The sequence below is a fragment of the Falco punctatus genome, assembly GCF_963210335.1.
Source record: "Falco punctatus genome assembly, chromosome: 13".
In the NCBI taxonomy this organism is placed as follows: Eukaryota; Metazoa; Chordata; class Aves; order Falconiformes; family Falconidae; genus Falco; species Falco punctatus.
Window position 1 is genome coordinate 6,379,355 of NC_137593.1, and position 20,608 is coordinate 6,399,962.

The 20,608-nt window shown below is 43.7% G+C and overlaps 1 protein-coding gene across 1 annotated transcript in view; it reads left to right on the plus strand.

Moving 5' to 3' along the window:
• The window catches only part of TMEM212 (transmembrane protein 212), a 42,695-nt gene extending 22,089 nt beyond the window's left edge, over positions 1-20,606 (plus strand). The window contains exon 2 of the mRNA XM_080408967.1: positions 1-20,606. This exon is cut by the window's left edge and continues 14,940 nt beyond it. The gene's annotated coding sequence lies outside the window, so the exon portion shown is untranslated.
• The last annotated feature ends 2 nt before the right edge of the window (positions 20,607-20,608 follow it).

Sequence of the window (20,608 nt, forward strand, 5' to 3'; positions counted from 1 at the left end):
GGGGTTTTGTTTCCTGAAAGGACAAGGTACATAAACAAGAGCCAAGATGTTACAGCAAGGGCTCCAGCTGCTCCCTGAGGGAAGAGAAGCAAGGGCAACCCCAGCAAGGGCACTGCCCTGCTCCCACAGAGCCTGAGCACAACACCCACATCCCCAGAGCCAGCAAGGGAACAACATGTCCAAAGCCACCCAGGGAGCCCAGCCAGCAGCAAAGGGAGGTAGGACCAGATGAACTACAACGCACATGCAAGGAGCCATCCAGGAGACAACGACTTACAGCATCAGTCCAAGAAGCAGAGGCATCAACAAAACTACAGACGACCACCCCCACAACACAGCTCAGACACTAAGAGCCCTGGGCTGAGATTAAATAGCATCCAGAGCCCCTGGTCAGGGTGTGGGTGAGGTCCCAGGTGAGGCTGCTCAGGGCCATAAAGTCCAGGTCAGGCCCTGACACATATACCTACAGATGATATTAGTTTTAAATATGGTGTGTGAAGCCATACTGATTTATTGCTGTGTGAGACCAAAAGCAGACAGGAGTCATATATCAGAACCTCTCCAAAAATGATCCCATGATAAAATCCTGTGGCCCCGCTGTGCCACGGGTCTCTGATGGCGAGCAGCCCGCTCCCACACCAGACCTCACCATGACTGGTGAAAACGCTGGGCTGGTAACAGGCAGTGGCAACGTGGTCAAATTTAAATGATTCTTTTTTTCCTGAGTTCCCAAATTTCTCAGGTTAATGCCACCTCAGAAAGAGCACATCACTCAGTTTAAAACCAAAGCCTCCTTCAGCTGGTTTGACTTTCTCCGCACTAGCTCCAGCTCTGAGGAACCGAAATGCCTGGCTTTAGGCAGTCAGATTTGAATAAGGGCACGATAAATTTATTTTTCCTAAAATCCAGCATGTATAGACAGTATAGCCCACCCTTCCTTCCACACCTTCCCTGTCTGGGGCCGAGTCTTCTTCCTTATCTTCAGGGAGCAGTTCTGACATTCTCCAGATATGCACATGAGGTCACGCAGAGACTTGTACCCTCCTTATCCACAGTGCTTGCACGTAAAGGAGGCTGGGGACATCTTCCCATATTTGAACCAAAGGGAGAGTTTTATCTCGGCAGGAGCCCCAGAGACACAATACAAATGTTTGCCTTACGCTGTTTCACTGCTTAGCAAGGCCCTTACAGCTTTCAAGGGAATAGATTGCAGGGCTGTGCCAAAACTGGCAGCTTCCTGCAGAATTTGCAGTAGATAACTTTAAACAGGTTGAAGGTGAAGAAGACACCCAGTAAACCCTGAGCCGCAGTGAAACGGGATACTAGAACAGAAGACTGGGAAGAACAACCATGTGCTAAAGAAATGGTTTCTTCGGCAAAGCCAGGCTGGGGCTTTTTGCAAATAACACTGATTGCTAATTAAACTGCTCCTACTCTTTATATTTTCTTTTTCCAAACTGGCTTCTCTCTGGTATAGAGACAATGAAGAACTTGCATTTTCCATGAAAGCTGATGTGCCAAATCGTGATCTCAGTGAAATTGGTGGAAACGCACATAAAACATTCCCTTAGGGGAATGGGAATTGTGGGGTTCGGAAAAGAGCCCCGGTCACACAAATGGAGTTTCATTATTTGGTATGTGAGTTCATTATAAGTGGGTTCAATTATATTTCATCAGTGAAGAGAAAATAGCCTTTTCATCCAATGTATCTAGTCGAGTTGAATGCTAAGCACATCTGACGCAGCTTTTGGAAAAAAAACAAAACAAGAACAGTAGCCATGTGAAAAAACAAACAAAATGACTAAGGCATCTCGGCGCCTCAGCGAGCTCTCTTTTCTCACGGAGCCATCGGATAAAGAAGTGAATGAAGTACAGTAGCTTAACATGCACCGCATGAGTGTGTGCGGTGCCACATTTGCTGATTTACTAACTCGTTTTGTTTGAGGGGCACTTGAAAGGCTTTGACATTTACAGCTCTGTAGGCAAATGTGAAAGGAAAGAATAGATGCTGTATCTCCAAGCTCCCAGCTGCTGGTAAATGTCTACTCAAAGCGCCAGCAATCCACATGAGATCAGGAGGCACTCCCAGCCACAGAGCTTCCCAGGTTTGTCTGCGAATGCTATTCGAGCAAATACGTCAAGAGTCAGTAGGGTTAAAAATGTAAATCGACCTCTCAGTGAGATGTGAAGTCTCTCAATGGAAAGTCATAGTGCCTTTACCGAGTTTTCTATTCAAAGATGGTGCAAGCTGGATTCAGAAAGGAGCCCAGAGCCTGTGGTTAGCAGCCGTGTATCAGTTACTGAACATACAATGGGTAACCTAAGATACATGACTCAAAGGGGTTTTAGGATGCTTTCCTGGACTTTTATTGCAAGGACAGTGCTGTTTCTATGTGAGTCACACACTGTACAAATGTTTATTCTACCGTACGTCTCCTTTTTCACACGAGCCTCACAGTTTTCAAGGATGTAACGCACACAGACGTACCAGGAGCAGGATAAGCAAGTCTCATGAAGTTTCAAATACCATACTCAGCCATGTTATTGCTCATAGATGTAGCTGGTACATTTAGATTTGTCAAGCCCAAAAGCTTTTTGTCTTTCTAAATCGATCAGTGCAGCCCATTTTTGATAGCGTGGGTGTTTTGAAGCTCTTCAATCCAGCCTTATCAGTCTTGGTGTCGGATGCATTGCTACAGCATCATTTTTCTAGTCTGCCATGTGACGCAGCCTCTGTCTGCCGGCCGCTTGCTGGCAGGCAGCACTGTAAGGGTCTGAAGTTGTCCGTACATCCAGCTATTCTTTGTCAGTTCTTCCTGCCTATTTGGCAGGACCCCACCTATTCAGTCGGGATTTTCCACCCATGTGAGAAAGTAACATGGTAAAGACTGAGGCAAGCAAGGGAAGAAGCAGGGCGGAGCAGGAGGTGAAATGAGATGGGGAAGAGGAAAAAGCAAAGATAGCAACGGAGTAGGAAAGCAGTGAAAAGATAGAAGAGGAATACAAAGATTAAGACCAGCAGGGAGAGAGATGATGACAACTGTTTTCACAAGAGAGGTGGGGCGGTGCTGATTCTGGTAATGTGTAGTCTGGGTGTGAAATACTCTTCAAAGATTTTTCGTGCAGTCTTGCTCAGTTGGAAACCTGCACGGAGAGTAATTACCTGCATTTCCTCCCCATGGAGACTAGAACATAGGAGAAGAGAGTAGAAAGCTGCATGCTTGGATGTCACCCACAATTAGACAGCACTGCTGGTCCTGTAGTTTAGACCTGGCCTGTCTTAAATAGGCTCAGATGGACAGGAGATGGGTGGCAGCCCTACTCTGCCAATCTGATTTGGAGAACTAATCCAGAAGAAGTTTTAAAGATGGTTTCAGAGGTCACTAATAATATCCATCCTTCCAGTTACACTTTGTCCTCTCCGTTGTCTCAGAGACTCATGTGGAAGAGAAACTCCTCACTGAAAGTGCACGTGAATTTACACTCCTCTTCCTTCAGGAAGAGCTCCGCTAAAACCTCTCAAATAAATAACTCATGTAGTCTTCCCCAGACTAGGCATTATGAAGATCCATTACTTTCTTCCGCATTCACATTGATGATGCCTACAAAATCGGTGTTGGAGGGATGCCACGGGGCATATAGACAAGTATCCGCTGTCCTTTCCCTCGTCCTGTGAAGAAGGGTCGCTGCATGCTGAAACAGCTGATCCCTGGTTTTCCTTTTTCAGCCTCACAACCTGGTCCCCAGTCCCTGCCCTTCCTGTGTGCAGTGGCCCTGCAGAAGGCAAGTCCACCTCACTGCTAACTTTTGGGGAGGAGGCATCGAGGAGAAATTCATTCCCTTCCTCAAGACTGCCAAAATGAAACCTCCTGTTTCCCATCCTACTGCGGGAGAAGACAGCAGAGGTCTTTGGGAAAGTACGTGGCTCTTGTAGTGCCAGATGCAGCACTGGGGAGCTGTTACAGTGAAAAGTTACAGAAAAGTGGGATATTTCATTTATATTTCTATCTAGATAGTATTGTTTAGCAAATAAAGACAAATGCCCCAGAACTGTTTGCTGAAACACAAATCACTTTTGTTTGGTCTATTCTTAGAATACTAACTTTATTTCTCTTCTTAGAGATTCATATTTATCACATCACATGTTCTAAATATTTTTAATTAAGAAACAATGCTGTCAACATGCTCTTTTGCAAACTAAAACAATGTAGTGGAGGAAAGGCTGCTTTCCTCATTTTCTATTGAGTATAAATGACTAATGCCATTCCGTGAGAATGCCTTTTGAAGTGCACAGTTGACCACTGCCACCCACCATGCACAGATCAGTTCTGATTCCCCCCATGCACAGATCAATTCCTTAGGCTTCCTGTTTCTTGGAAATCTGTACGGCATCTTTAGATTGGAGATAAGGTCAACATTGCGTTCCTTGCCTCAAATGATGAGTTTCTAGGCTTGATTCATGTTGACTTCTAGTAAAAGAGAATATAAAATAGAATTGTAACTGGCCTGCAAGAAAAAATAAATTAAGTAAAACAAATCATTCTTTTCTTCTGCTCTGATGCTGGCAATAAACATCGCTGTAGCTGTGAAATGCAAATGAGTAAGGGCTTTCACTCATTGACAGCAGACATCACATCACCAGAGAGATGGCCTCGAGATCCCTGCCAGTCGCAGTCGCAAGCCATCCCTATGGCAACTAAAGCAGGGGCTTGCATGGAAGAGTAATACTGGGAAAAGGCTTATTTAATATGCTCAAGCAGCTGAAAATAAGCAAAAAGTCAGCACCACAGGAGCAGGCTGGTTTCTGCAGATCACATCAAGGGCTTCGTCCCCCACAGGCGATAAGGGCTACTACCAGGTGATGATTCAGCTGAGCAGCAGGGACATAACACTGGATGTCCTGGGGTCTTGGTCCTTGATTATCCTGCCCCAGAATCTGATTATACCACACAGTGACCTTCATTTTCCCCACACATACAAATTTCCTTCCCAAAAAAAGGAAAACACAGAGAAAAGCCTGGAACTTGAGCACTGAGCAGACAACACGCTCAGGCAGGGGAGCTCTTTGAGTGCTATGAAACCCACGTTCCTCCTTCCAGTCATAGCCAGGGCACTAAAACTGCTTCCAGCACATCCTTGTACAGCCTACTTTCCACCCCATAGACACAGGCCTTTGCAGAATAATGTTAGAACACTGAAATGCTCCAGAACCTCAGAACCCATTCTTCAGCTGGAAAAAAGCAGGTATGGGGGCAAGCAGAGCAACTCAAATCTGTTCTGGAGTTCATGCTGATGCTAGAGGTTGCTGTCAAGAGAACTAGAAGAGTGGTCCCACCCAGCACTCTTCAGGGAACAAAGGTTTGCCTTCATTCCTTGTGATTGACTCCAAGCTCTTCAGCCAGTAATTGTTCTATGGATTGCTCTTTTCATACTTCCACTTGAATATTGAATTCACCTATAAGGACCCACTGTTTTTTCAACACCTGCCTTTCATTTTTCTATTTTTTGTTAGCAATGATTATAGGAAAGGTGAGCATCATTGAAAGTAGGAATAAAATAGCAAAATGTGCATCTTAGATGCACAAACAGTGGGCAAGAACTAATTAAACTCCAATTCAAAAACTGCTATTTGCTCTGAATATTCTAAATGGAGGTTTAAAGAAGGCGGGAGCTTAAATTTACGACTACATTTCAACCTCGCATTTAGTAACTATTGAGAGAAATAGCTACATAGAAGTACGAGAAGTTTAGTTCAGCGAAAAAGCTCTTAAAGCAGAACAAAAAGGAAGAAAAAAGAAGAAAAAAATTCCAGCAGGCTGATGTATTGGTAGCAGTTCAAATTAAAAGAGTGAGATGAGAAGTGTGGCAGTCACACCTGCTGCTCTGGAGCTTTCCCCCCAACACCCGCAGAGCAGCCCTGCCCCTGCCGGGTGCTCGTCGTGCCGGGCTCAGCCCTGCTTTCTGCAAGCTGCAAGAAACCTCGGAGAAATTGTGAACGGCCTGTCACGAGAGCAACCAAGAAGGACGTACGGAGCTAGGTAAGAAGCCCAGACACATTACAAAAGGAAGTGGAGAACTAGTCTAAGTAACCTTCAGTGAATCACCAACCGGAGCAGCCGTGGAAAAAGAGTTTATTATCTGATAGTTACAAGTGTTGGGGAGGGACTGGATCACCAGAGGACATCTGCACAGTGTTTTCATCAGCCTAATTGTGCCAACATTAACATTAGCCAACAGGAACTGAGCTCAGTGTATTAAATACACTTGCCAGTATTAACCTGTTAAAACATTCTGAGCACTCCACCGAGCCAAGTCCTTCTCCAGCCCACCTGGAGCAGCATATGGCACCACCAACCAGATTAATCCTTTTAATCTGTATATTGTGGCAACTTGTAATGAGATACAGAGTTTTCCACTGTTTCTAATTCAGCCCTCGTCGGTAATGGTTTTCGGTCCCTGCTGCCTCACGGAAGGCTTTTCTGAAGTTATTCCAGTTACTGTTGTGACTTCATTTCCTCGTAGACTTGTGATTACTGTCGTGGTTGGCAAATTGGCTGGTACTGTCAGCAGAGCATCTGAGGCTGAGCGGGCTCCAGGAGTGAAGCGAGCTCTCCAGCATGAAGGCTTCGGGCCGGGACACAAACAGGACACCAGCAGATGAAACTCCAGAGGCATTTTCCAGCGATGGGTCCACGTAGGCTGTGGTTTCTCCTAGGAGAGCCATGCACCTCTGTGTCTCCTGTCCTGTGTATCTGGAGGTGCACCCTTTGGTGTGGTGTGCCAACCCTCCTCCTCGTTTCAGCGAGCAGGGAAGCTGTGCTCACCAGGACCACAGAATGGAATCAGCTTTTCCTGGACCTGTGTTTTTTCCTTCTCTAAGAGCTGGTCTAGAATAAAGATAAAAGAGGTCTTTCTGCTAACAGCAGGCCACAGGGCAATGCTGTAAGGGGAGGGCAAAGAAGAAAAGGAGGCTTCTCTAGAGGAGAGATATTACTCTCCTGTGCCACGTATACCTGTTGGAAATTAGCTCAGTGGTTTCACACAGAGGTACAGCCTGTGTGCAGCCAGACACCGTTCACAGGGGAAGCTTTGGGGCTGAGGACCAGCTTGGACAAACTTAGTTGTCGAGACGTTAAGTAGAGGAGGAAGTCGACAAGGAGGAGAAGCAAATATTGAATCCAACCTCACTGTCCTTCCCAGAGAAACAGCTTTCTCCTCTGTGGCCAGGACTGGCACAGGCAACTTCCTCCCTGACTCTTGGTTTTCTTGGCAAAAGCTGTTTATTTTATTGCGTAATTTTTCTCCCGACGGGTCCAGTCCCTGATTTCTTCCAAAAGTATTTGGCAATCTCTTTCTCATCACCCTTTTGGTTGCCTCTGTGTGCTGGGGCTGCTCGTGGGGCGATGCATTGCTGCTGGGTGACATTTGCAGACACGTTACTGACAGGAACGGAGAGCCACAGTGATTTCCTGAGGTGAAACTTCCCGCTAATCTGTGTGCGTCTCTGTTGGTGGATGTGTTGTTTTTATTTTTCTTTGGCTTTCATGCGATGTCCCAGCTGTACAAATGACATCACTATCACCCTGATATAAATTCCAGTTATTCACACTCCGGACAGCCGTGCCGCTTGCAGCTCAGCGCTGGGGCTCAAGAGGTTCTAAAGGGCTCGCCCCAGATTTGGGTACTGGATCCGAACCCATCATCTCTTGAAATCAAGGGTTATCTCTATAGATAATTTCATAAAATGGTAAGAATATATGAAGCAGCAGCATTTGAGTTGTATTTGCAGGTGACAAATTTCAGAGTTAATTTAATCTCTTTAAATGACCCTTCTCGATACAACCTTCACTTTCCTTGAAAAAATGTTCCTGAAAAGAGTATGTTTTATTCTGGACTAGACCAGGGCTATGGAGAAACAAGGGTGGTGTTATGGGAGGCTGAGATCACCTAACGAGTAGCAAAAGCAAAGGCTTCTGATGTTGTCTGGTGTTGGGCGAGAAGCAGCAAACAAAAGGAGTCCGAACAGCGGCTGTCCTGCACGAGCAGTGCCGCTGAGCTGGCGTTCTCCTGTAGACTGGCTTCCAACAGCAGCTAAGCTATAAAAAGACTTTAAATTGGAAGAAAGACTCAGTTCTCCGCAGGAAAATAAGACGTCCCTTTCAGAACTTGATTCACAGGATGGGCCTATATTTAAATGATAAAGCAAGATGATAGTATTTTATATTTATATATAGCACATATTGTATATCTTTAATTTATACAAAATTTAATATGGGCAAAAATGGCAAACCCAATGAACCTTTCTATTTTAATATTTGCAGCACAATTTAACATCACAAACCCCAGTTTCCAATCCTCTGCCACGCTGTCCCAGACCCCTTGCCATCCAACCCCATTAATCCCCCCTAAACCCCTTGCCTCGGCCTCAAACCTGAGCAGCTCCTGAGACACTCTCCAAGGCAGAGATTAAATCACACAGAAATCAGAAGTCACTTCCTTGATAAACTCGCTAGCTGAGAGATTCATGTAATTAAATGAAGGTGTATTAGGCAAGCCAGTAAAGGGTCAGTTTGGGAAAGCCAGAGCAGAGTTGCTCTAGGTTTGTGTTGTTTGAGCATGGTGTGGGATCAGTGTTTTGAATGTCTGCAAAACTGTCAGGTCTTCAAGAAAACACCAAGCTGATGGCTGGAAGTGGTGGAGAAAAAATGAAAAAGAAATAGGAGCGGTACATTACCATGGTATATAAAACTATTGCCAGGAAAAGTATTGGCTGGATTAGTCCTAAAGAGTATTGAGCTATTGATTGACAGAAAAAGTAAGCTCGGTCACAATGCAAGACACAATCTGATGTGTATGGGGAGTTACCACCACTAACTGCACGGGGAACTCCCTACAGCACCCACACCCAGCAACCCACCGCATCTATCTTCATTTATGCTGCCCACGCAAAGCTGTCTGGGTTTAGTGTATGTCATTAAGAAAAATGACCATGATAATAAAGAAATTATGAATATGCAATAATAGATTAAAAGAATACATATTTTTTTTCCCCCACGTGCAGACAGGTTGGTACAGGATTAGGAAAGTAAGTTGAGATGTTCAGGTCTGCCAGAGCGGGCTGGTGGTAACAAGCTGAGGGCTAAAAACTGCCTTGGACCAAAACCTTCCCCGTGCCTCACTGCACCCTTCCAGGGAGCAAGGCAGGCTGGGGAGGAAGCTGCAGTAATCAGGAAAGGCAGTGCGCAAGCTGTCGAGAAGCTGTTGAACGAGAGCTGTTGTGTGACCGTGCTCATTTGTAACTATACTTTCATGGGTTTTATTGTCTGTAGCGGTACAATGACTTTTTTTGGGAGACAGAACATCAGCCTGGAACCAAAAGCCCAAACAGCAAACACTGCAGTAACAGCACTGACTGCTTAGAATATAAACTACATTTTTGTCTTGGTTGCAGATCAAATTGTGGGTAGAAGTTCAGGTCATCTCTCTTTCTGTCCAGACAAGTCTACCATTTCTAGCTAGCTGTTGGCCTTGCCATTTCCACCTAAGAGCTGCTAATGCAGCAATGTCTTCTGTAGTGTATTTTGGACTCGCTGTCATCACTACCTCTGCAGTTTGTCACTTGCAGTCCATCGCTCCCATTTTTTCCTTTCCATTCTGAAAGACTTTTCATAAGAGAGATGAAGTGCTGGATTTGATGGGCCAAGATCTTTTCTTACAGACAGCTTGTCACGGTAGGATTCACAGCGTCACCATTGTCATCTGTTTCTGCTGAGTATTATAGAAACCCAGACGTTCCTTTGAATGCTCGGTCCTCAGACCCTTCTATAAAATTTGTTTACCCAACTTAATAATACAACAAAAGTCTTGACACCCTGGACTACCACTATGGCAATCACACTTTTAATTAAGAAGAGAGTTCACCACTGCATCAGTGGGAGAAAAGAAAAAGGCTTGTTTTCTTTATTTGGTATGTGGTATCGGATATTGACCTAAGAATTCAGGCCAATAAACTTCCCTTTTTTGCAAGCAGAACTCTGATTATTTTCATTTACCCTTTGTGATTCTTATAAATAGAAATATCATAAAGGTAATACCCAAAACAAAGATGTTACAAAAAGGCTAGTATAATTTTTTAATGCTTTTAATTAGAGTAATAAAATTTCAGAGTAAAAAATTTCCATTTGAATGACTCATGTTATTAAGTAGAGGACTGTATGCTCCCATGGCTCAGCAACCTTAGTAAATATATCATTAGTGGTCCACAGAGAGAGAACGCATAGTTTGGTGTTGGTGTTCTTATTTGCAGCATCTTAACAAGTTAATGATACAACTGCCATTATTTTTCCATAAATGCTGTTGCTATCCCTGCCAGAGTATGCTGTGTGATGAGATGCAAGGGGAAGGGATGCACAGGATGGTCCATGATTCACATCAGGACTGGCTTTCCATAGTCTGTTAAAATGTAGGCCACATTATAGATGACTGAAAACCACTAACATAATCCATGTTCTGTAACTGCAACAGGCAGTTCAAGCAGACGCCTTTCCACAAGTCCGTATGTTAAAATCATGCAATATTTCCTTGCCTCTGTGATGTCATATGAAACATATCAGCAGGAGAAAAAATAAAATATATCGGGTCTTTTGGATATTTTCTGTTCAGGAAGAGGCTAACATTGTACAGCATAACTTAAGCCAAGGCATTAGTCTTTTGTTGGATCTCAGAAGCATGAATATGTGGACCTGTGCAAAGCGCTAATTAGTGACTGCCTGTCTACAGGTGCTATAATTGCAGTCTATTGGTCTGACCATTCATCTTCAGGGCTTGGTCCTCATCTACTGAAATATCAATGGCCTCATCATATCGCTGTCCCTCCAGTTGGTGAGGCTGATGCTCTGCACTGCCAGTAAGCTGTTAACACATACATTCCAATGCAGTTTTACACGATACAGGAAAATACCACTCACTAAGCCCAGCAGTGGTGACCGGGCTATGAGTGCTTTAGCAAGCTTTTTTTGACCCTGATCAGCCTCACCTGGGACCTCCACCTACACCCATGGCCCAGTAACTCTATTTAAGCTCAGCCTGGGGGCCCTCAGCTCTTGTCTGAGCTGCACTGGAGGGGTATTAATCTCTAGCCTGGCAATGCCTTTACCTGTTTGTAGAGCTCGTTGGTCCAGATCCTAATGTACAGCCTGATCTCCTGACTCAGCTTAGGACTCTCTTGCGATACGAGCCCATGTAGCAACCACGGGACCTGATCTTAGTCTTGATGTGTAGATTGACTTATTGACCTTGGACCTGTCTCATCCCCATGATATTGCCTTATGGTCTGGACTCTTGGGTGAACCTGCCCTACTCACCTTGCTCAGGTACTGTGGGAGTGGGCTGTGCTTGGAGGGGTCCTCCTATCCTGCTGGCCATGTTACCCCTTTGGCGTCCACCCCTTAAAGAGCAGTGGGCCCTTGCTTCTCCCTGACAAGTAGTCAAAAGCAAATACTAATAGAGGAGTGTAAAAGTAGCTGAGTGGGTGCAGACTGATGGTGAAGCGATATTGCCCCAATGCGTTCCTTCAATCTCTGACTATTTGCGGCTCAGTGAACTGGAGTCAGTGCCTTTATATTTAATAACTGTCAGTGTATTTCCCTTACATGAAATTCTCAAGTGTTCCCTTGAACCCATGTAAACCTTTAGCACCCTCAGTGGCCTGCAGCAGGGAGTTCAATGACATAATATGTGATGTGAAGAACAACATCTTCTCTGTTTTGAGCCCCGTATCTTCTAGCTTTGTTACCCATCACTTCTTGAAGTGATAGAATATGAACAGTCAGTTCTTGCTTGCTTTCTGTGAGCCATTTTACACTGTAAGCTACTGTGCTCCTTTGATAGCCATCTCTTTTGGTCCTAAAGAGTCATAGTTCACTTAGTTATTCCATATTTCCACACAGAAATGGACATAGGCATGCACATGTGTGTGCATACCCTTTTGCTTATTAGTACTGAAATTAATTAGGAGATGAGGGATGCCTAAGAACTTGGGGCTTTGTGGCTTTACTGATTTGTTATCTACAAGAATATATTCACTGCTATGGGTTTAAACTCTTGCAAGCTCTATTATGCGAATAAGACAGAGGACAGTGCAACAGCATAACTTATTTACAGATGTCTTGGCAGCCCTGCAGAGCAGCGTCTAGGGAAGCACCTGTTTCTCCCCAGTCAATAGGGCTGCTCTGTTGAGATGCATTGTTCCTTTCCACTGTTACTCTGTCAGTGAAAAATAATTTAGGGAAGAAATAGCACAAAGGTTTTGGACATTAATAATTTATCTGTAAAATGTAGAATCGTTATTTTTGCTAGTAATTGGTTTATGGTCTCTACAAAGTCTTCCAAGTGAAGAAAACACAGGGTATACAATTAAAGCTAAAAAGGATATAACCATATCTGATGAATCAAGCCAAGTACAGCTGTTTCATTGTGTTCCCATATGTATATCAAGGTCAGTTTTTGGAGAAAACAGCACAGCCCAGACTTCCAAGTTAATACCAAATTGGTTCAAAAAAAGTTATTGTATTGGGAGTGCTGTGTGCTTTGCTTTTGTTGGAGTTTGAGCTTAAAGGATTAAGAAAAATGGTGTAATCTGTGCAGCCTGAATTGTTCCCCCTGAACACACACGTTGGGAAGGAGGGGATGTGAGACAGGTTAGCAATCGGCAGTGTGCTCCTGGGGGGGATAAAACCACACGCTCTTCCTGCTGGCATGGAGCAAGGAGAGGCGGTGCAGAGTGATGTCAGCCTGTGCAGCTTCTGTGTCATAGTAAATACCCACCAATGCTTCCATTCCACTGGAAAAACATAAAGCCTCTCTAACTTGGGAAACAACTTATTGGCAGCTGTAAATTTGGTTTCGTGACTGAGCCATCACATCAGCTCAACAGAGCTCCCAACCTGGGGCTGCTGAAAGCCCCCTTTTCGCCAGCCATCTTATAACTGTGTAAGTTCAAGTAACGGTTTCCTAGTCCTGTCAGTGATGACCCACCGCTCCTAGAAAGGATTGGGACCTCTACCCAGCTCCCTATTGACTGCCTGCTGCTGCCAAGCTCAGTCAATTAGTTTGTCTCTCTAATGAGGCGCATTGGAGAAAGAAGAACACACAGTAGCTGCTAGCATGAATTAACTTTGCAATGTGAAAATAACTGCTTCCTGACCCTGGTGAGCACAGCTGGTTTTGAGGTATTCTGCAGAAAATCATATGGATCTGGAATAACTTGCTTGCTTCGGCATCATCTGGCTTCCACCCATCTGTTAGCCAAACTAAAACTCTGTTGTGCCCCACTGCTGGCGGTATATTTGAGGTCAGAGCCATGTTACGGTGCTGGAGGTGAACTCCTGTTTCTTGTTGGTTAATAGTAGCTAATAATGAGGAAAAAACAATGCTACAAACAAAAAAAGCATTCATGGCCACTTAGTCTTGAACATCTCAAAATAAGAATAATGATTTTAGCTTTTTTCCAGTTTTTATAGTTTAAAAGCTTACACAGGCAGATGTGGGTGTGTTCTGGCAATTAATAATCAGCTGAGTCAGATCTTCAAGGGAGCTTGCAATGAAGTGCCAGGAAGGATCTTCCTCTTATATTCATACCCGAAATGTGACATGAACTGCTCAGCACAGTAGCTTTGGCTTCTGGGGCTATGTCAAACAGATCCATGCAATTGTTTCAAAGGAAATGCTTTTCCTATTGCCTTTAACAGTTAAAAATGAGGTGTCTGAGTTTTTACTTGCTGTAGTACCTGAGTGTGTAAGACATAAAAGTCTGATCTGGTGACACTTCCCCCAGGGAAGGTGCTGCCAGTCTGTTTATATGGTCCCTACAACTATACCAGCTCAATATATTGGTCCTATTTTAGAGTAACAGATGAGCACAAAGACCAAGAGTTCTTGCTGGGACTAGGAAGTGAATACATACTGATGGGTCATAGCTTAGTTCCCCAAGCTACATCTTCCTTCCCCAGTTCTTAGGTGGGCTCCTTGGCCACAAACTGGGCAGAAACACATCAGGGAAAACTTGCTTAAAAGGCCCCACATCTGTGGTATTATGTCAGGAAAACAAGATTGAAGATTCTTTCAAATGAAGGACTTGGAACACGAGTTCCTATATTTAGGGTCCCTGTTGTGGATTAACACTTCCAAATGCACTCATACAGCAATGGCTGAAGGTGCTAGTGGATCTAACAGTAATGCTGCAAACACCTACAGACCAATTTGAAGCATACACTTGATTAATAGTTTTCAGGGGAAAAGATCTGCATCCTTGGGTAACTAAGGATTCTGGAAATACACAGATTAAATCTGGCCTCGGGACGAATTTGGCTCTGCACTTCACTGATGTGGATAAGGTAAAAGACAGTATGAGCAAGGTCATCACTTGGCTCAATAAGATTACACAGTTCCTTACAGCCTTTATCATCCAGGCCTCCTTATCTTGTTCCATCTGCTCCATTTCAGTGATATTTTTAGCATGCATTCACTGTATGGTTTTTCCAGTCTGGCTGCCTGACCCTTTGGTCTCTTAACAATGCAGCTGCAATGGAAGTGGTGCATGAGCAAAAGCTGCCAGTGAAGTGGGATTTTTTTTTTTTTCTAGATCCCAGAATAACCCCCAAATTTGACCACTCTTGTCCCCTTGGAGCTGTTTTTTAACAAGTCAAGCTGGGAGGTTTTTTCTGTAAGGTTCTGTTAACCTAGAAATGGCTGCAGCTCAGCTTTGAAGTTAACACTTCATTAAGATTAATTGGGGAAGTTCACACCTCTGCTGGGAGTTTGTCTAGCATGCTCTGTGAGACAGAAGCGAACTGATTTACACACTGATGCCTGGTTTTGTAGCAGTAAAAGCAAGGACAGTGACTGCCTCAAAGTACAGTGCAAGAACTGAAAAATGACCCTGCTTCCACAGGCTGGGCTCCTCCTGCTCCTGAACTTGATGAAGTGAATGCGTGTGGAAGATGACTGTCTTGAACTTGCACTACATTTTCAGGTGCCAATCTTGGGGCACAAATGATTGGGGATATATGATTAAACCTTATGTTACTGGTGGTGGATAAAAGAAGAGGTAAATTTTTCCATTTGGCTACTGCTGCCTGGTATGAGCTAGAGATTATTCACTGCAAGGAGGAGAAGGGAAATGGGACTGGCTGCTGCTGACACACAGGCTGTGTCCGGTGCCCCGTGTCCGTGGGAGAGGTCTCCAGGAGGATGCGGGGGGAGGAGGAAGAGGAGGAGAGCTGTGTAATTCTGCCTCTTCCCCTTATGTCAAGCCACGTGATGGAAAGGAAGAACCCTGCAACACGTCTGGTCCACCAGGACCAGGAAAGCTGATGCCCTTCTAGCCTCTGGACTTTGGCAGCATTAGGTTTACAGTTAGACTTGACCTTAAAGGTCCTTTCCAACCTAAATGATTCTGATTATTCTCTGTGCCTTTGAACCTGTGGTGCTCACAACAAGCAGACATCAAAATTGGTTTAAATCTCTTTTTATGGAAGAAGTTTTTGAAAAGCTTTACCTGTCAGTGTGGGGTTTTTTATGGGGACAAAAAGGGGAGGGGGAGGAAAAAATTCGTTAGTGTCAGCATCCTTCTAGAAAAGTGAGCACAAACCCGATCAATGGCCCCTGTGTCATACTTGTGGAAGAAAATGGCCTGAAATCTGTAGCTGCTCTTCTGTCCTGCCTGGCCCTGCTGATGCCAGCTTCCCCTTGCCAGGATCCTGCCTCACAGTTTGGCGTAATGTCTCTGTTTGTGTGCCAGACCATACTCGGGCTGTGCGGAGCAGACAGGTGAACTGCCAGCCCGGCTGGAGAGGCAGCAGCTCACAGCAGTAAGGTAGCGCAAGTCCTTGTGGCTTCCTCACTCTGTCATTTTTCTCCTTGTGATTATACTCTTGGATCAGTAAATCATCGATGGTGGTTTGAGGTTGTGTGGTCGTTTCTCAAGGATTTTTGTGGCAGACAAGCAGAGCTGGGATGACCCCAGGTAAAAGAAAGCCTCAAACTAATGGATGCTTCACCTACACATAATGTCATAAGCAGTGAGTTGCATACCTCTGGGATACTTGATCAACCATGACGGTGTGTTTGCCCCAAGCAGGACAGACAGCTGTGACCAGTAATGTCTTAAAATCACCAGTTTTAATGACAGAGCCCTCCAGCAGAATCGCACAGTGTTAATGATGTTTATAGCTGCACTTGGGAGAAGCTGAGTAATGAAGTCCTGTTCCCTTGCATGAAGAAACAGTATATCAAAGCTATGGTAGTGTTATATACGGCGTAGTAAATAAGTCAGATCTTGGAGTATGTCGAAGTTCACATTCAGACCAGTTCTTGCCTATAATCCATTTTCATTCCCAAGAGCAGATGAGTTGCAAAGTCCTGTACAACAATACAACCACAGCTGAAGTGGTTTAAATGAACTCTCCAATCTAGCAGTGATTACCTTCCACAGTAATGACAGTGTGGTGCTTTCCATCAGATCTGCCCAGCATTTTGAAAGGGTTATGATTAGCTGTGATATGACAAAATAAACAATGGTGCGTAGTGTTTGCACAATGGCTTTCCTACTTATTGCTTTGCGCAAGATAATCTTGCGGCCTGAAGCTAGGAGAAACATCTCTTGTAGCACAGTCAGCTTCTTTGATACATCTTTATCTTACTTTTTACTGTGTTTATTGCTGGCAGAAAACAAGAGTAAATGTATAGATAAACTCCAGGGTCTTATCATCTCAGCTAGAGGGGCAATCCTGGCTCCATTGATGTAAACAGCTAAATTCCTTCTGATTCCATTTGGACCAGGGTTTCATCTCTTTGAGTACTTTTTTCTCCTCTATTTGCAGTCCTTGAAGTAATTACAGACTGCTGTCTACCACCTGCATTCCACCAGGCACAAGGATTGCAGCTGAAGGCTCAGCAGTGAGTATGAGGAGAAACATCCTCCTTTTAAACTTTCAGATCCTTAGGCATTTCTGGGGCAGGGAACAGGGAGGGATCCTTGGACCAGAGGCTGAAAGCCCATCAGGAGATGGAGGGAGCAGCTGGAGGAAAGAGGCAAGTCTGCCTGCAAACTTGTCTTGTGATGTGACTGCTAAAATAGGCACAGTTCCCTGCATTACCAGTGAAGCACCAAGGCTAGTATCTAATGTTGGAGATGAGCAATGAGCATCTTGGAGTTTAGTATCTTAATGTTGTTTCTATGGTACCAGTACCTGGAATCTTCAGAAAAATAAAAATATAGCAACCAGAGAGCCACTGCCCTATTTCTACATAAGCCCTCTCTTGTGTTATCATGGCTTCATATCTAGTAAGGGTGTTCCCAGTTCCTTGAAATGATGTGTCTGTGACTCATACAGGTGGAAACGCAACAAGCACGCTTATAATGTGTATGTTTTCCAAAATCTGTATTCTATTTTTTGGGATAAATATCTGTACAGGTGAAGGTTAAGATCCTGGCTGTCCCAGAACTTCAAATCTCCTATTCATGTACAGTTCAGACACCTACAGTGCAAACCACCCCAGCACTCAGCTCAGCTTGCCAGTGCTCCCATTCAATGGAGTCTGGGCTAACGTAAGTTGCCAGGAGTCTTGGTGTAGCAGGATGTCCTGCTCAAACGCAGAGCTCCGTGGGAGTTTTTAATTCCGCTTTTTGCTTTACTAGCATCTTCTATTCAGAGTTTTGCTGTGAACAGCTTTCAGCAGTAAAACCACTCACATAGATGGATGCGTCTAGAGGTCCTTTTATAGAAGAAACCTTTTGCTAAAAAAGAGCAGAAAGACTAGCTTGTTAGGAGAAGTAGTGATGTTTACAAGTACCCCCTCATTCTTAATGACTATGGATGCTAGCGATACCAATAATGATCATCACTGCCTTTCAGATTCTATTTGTGTTTTGGTATACATCTTTAATTTAGAAGAACTGGAGACTGTAGTTTCATCTGTATCTCCCTTGCTTGGAAATTGAAACACAGCTGATTTTAGTAACAAGTTAGTCAAGTGTTTGCTGCAGGACATCGGTTAAGGATAAATAAAGAGTTACGTCCTACATAAAATATCATTGGAAATGTAGGTTTAGATACCTGAGATTGAATTTGTGAGAGGTATGTGGCTTTTGAATAAATTCAGCCATAAGTACTTGCAGGTGAGCCTGTGCCATTCACTAGCCCAGGCTGGGCTAACCAAATGAAAATATTTTTTCTGGCCTGGACCAGAGGACTTGGTGATGAAGGAAGAAGTGTCCTGTGTTACACAATCCATCTGAAAGGCAGTGCTGGCCCAAACTTACAAAAAAAATTTTACCCTGGCTAGCATAATAGGAGAGCATCTTGCTTTTAGACTCCATGGCCTAAATGGTCTGTAGAATTGGTTAGAGGTGTTCTCATCAGGGCAATAACAGATGAACTTCTGCTTAACTTAGTTGAGAAGTCTCTTATTGTGCCTTCTGTCCAGTGGGCATTTCACTTCAAAAAGTTCTTTCAATTTATGGGGCTACCGCAGAACTCAGAAATATCGCAGACAAGTTGATCACTCTCTCTCTTGAAGATCAGACAAGAGGGGAAAAATACTGCCCAGTTGACATGATGGGTTGTCTCAATAGAGTCTTTATTCTAAGGTAGTTTTCATTTTTCCAAATGTAAAAACCTAGAAGAGTGGTGGAGGAGGCTAGGATTTTATTTTTTTTTTTTTGGCTCAATTGGCTAACCTGAAAAGGTATGTCTGAAGTCGGTCAGGAAAGTAGTAAATTCCTGGTTGTAGTTCTTGGAAATCATTGCAGGAGTGAAGCCAGGTTATTTCAATAGAGGTGGTGTTATCAGAAATGGTCTGGAAAGAACATGTTAAGATCTGGGCTTGATTTCTTCTAGGACCTAGGCTTTGAGTCCAAATCAAATCAGGATTAAAAAGGACTAGAGTATTCAGCAGGAGATTTTGGCTTCAAATGATAGAGACAGTGAGACATCTAGTTGGCTTTGATAGGCCAAATTTTTAAATTGCCTTGATTTTTGCACACCTCTTACAGATAACTGAAGTCATATTGTGTTACATATATGCAGCATAAATCTCCATTGGTAACATATATTCATTCTGAGAAATTACTTTTCCCCGCCCCTGCAACTGAGACAAAGAAGCTACTTTTTTTTGATTTTTGATCCCTGACATCTTCCTTCCAGTTCCTGTCTAACGATCTGGGCCTACTTTGAATTCCAGTGATGAGGAATAACCTGATATTTTGCTTACCTCAGTGAATGAAAGGTTAATTCTGTACATCTACGTTTTATACTGCATGCTAGTTTGTTAAAGGCATTTTACCACACAGCTGGCGAGGGATTTTCAAAAATACAAGAGAGGCCTGTATGTTATTTGTTTAAACTTTTCCTTTCAACTCTTTTTTTTTTTTCATTAAGTTCCCAGATGACTGCACACTCTTGAATGCAGCAATCTGTTTAATCTAGTTTTAGCCTTCCTTTTCCTGTTTTGCTGTTTACTTTTCATTCCATGCCAGTAGCTATCGAGGCAATACTGTGGGTCCATTATTTGTTTCAAGCATCTTGGAATATATGTGTTGGCTTTGCTCTATGTGTGCATGCATGAGAGAGATGGAATAAACATACATGTGGCCAATTAGTTAGTACACTTAAATTAATGAAGAGCAATCTATGAATCTCCTTTTTCTGAGAATTTGGAAATACTGAGAACGTTTGCCATGTAGCCTTCAAAAACTTCAAAAGCAGCTATAAGGTCACAGTCTAATACTCCCCTCTGTATACTCATGTCTTTTCTAAAAATATTTCCCAACTTAATCTTCAGTATATGGAACAGGAGGGCAGAGGGGGAACAGCAGTGTTTACGACCAAAGTGCAAAGACGAGAAAGAAAATTAAATCTGCAAAAGAGGGAATCTTTTGATCTCTGCTTCATTTTCCTCATTATGAACTTAACAGTACCAGCAGTTATGTTTTAACTAAACACTGAGTTTATGGACCCATGTCTCTGTCTGCAGATAAGGGAAGGTCAAGAAGAACTAAGCTAATGCTGTCCTTGCTTTTGCAGATTTTTCCTTGAGTTGGGACACCCAAACAAGTCAGTGGGAGTCTAAACATCACCAGTGATTTGGGTGCATTGCTCCTCATAGTAGGTACAACATGATCAAAGATGTCTGCTCTGGATATACACAAGCCTGATAGGAAGGAGGCTCAGTAATATCATAGGTAAAGGGACCTCTAGGATCCATGAAACATGTAAAAAACAAGAACAGCAAAATTAACCCAGCTAGCAGGGTTTGGAAGGAAGGGTAAAAAGTGCAGGTTCTTGTATGTCCTTCTTTACTTTTTGGTTCTTGAGTTGTAAAAAAAGCCTCAAGAGCTGGAAAAGCTGAAAATGAAGGGAGGAGGTAGGCCTAGGAGGATGGCTCTGCTCTGTAGGAAAGCTCCTCTGTCAAACCACCATCTGCAGCAGGGAGAAGAAACTCTTTGTTCCAGCAAGGTTTCTGCCTCCAGTTCCACAGAACAAAAACAGAGGAGAGACTCAATTTTGCCCCATCTCTTTACCTTCATAACTACGCTTACTGACTCTTG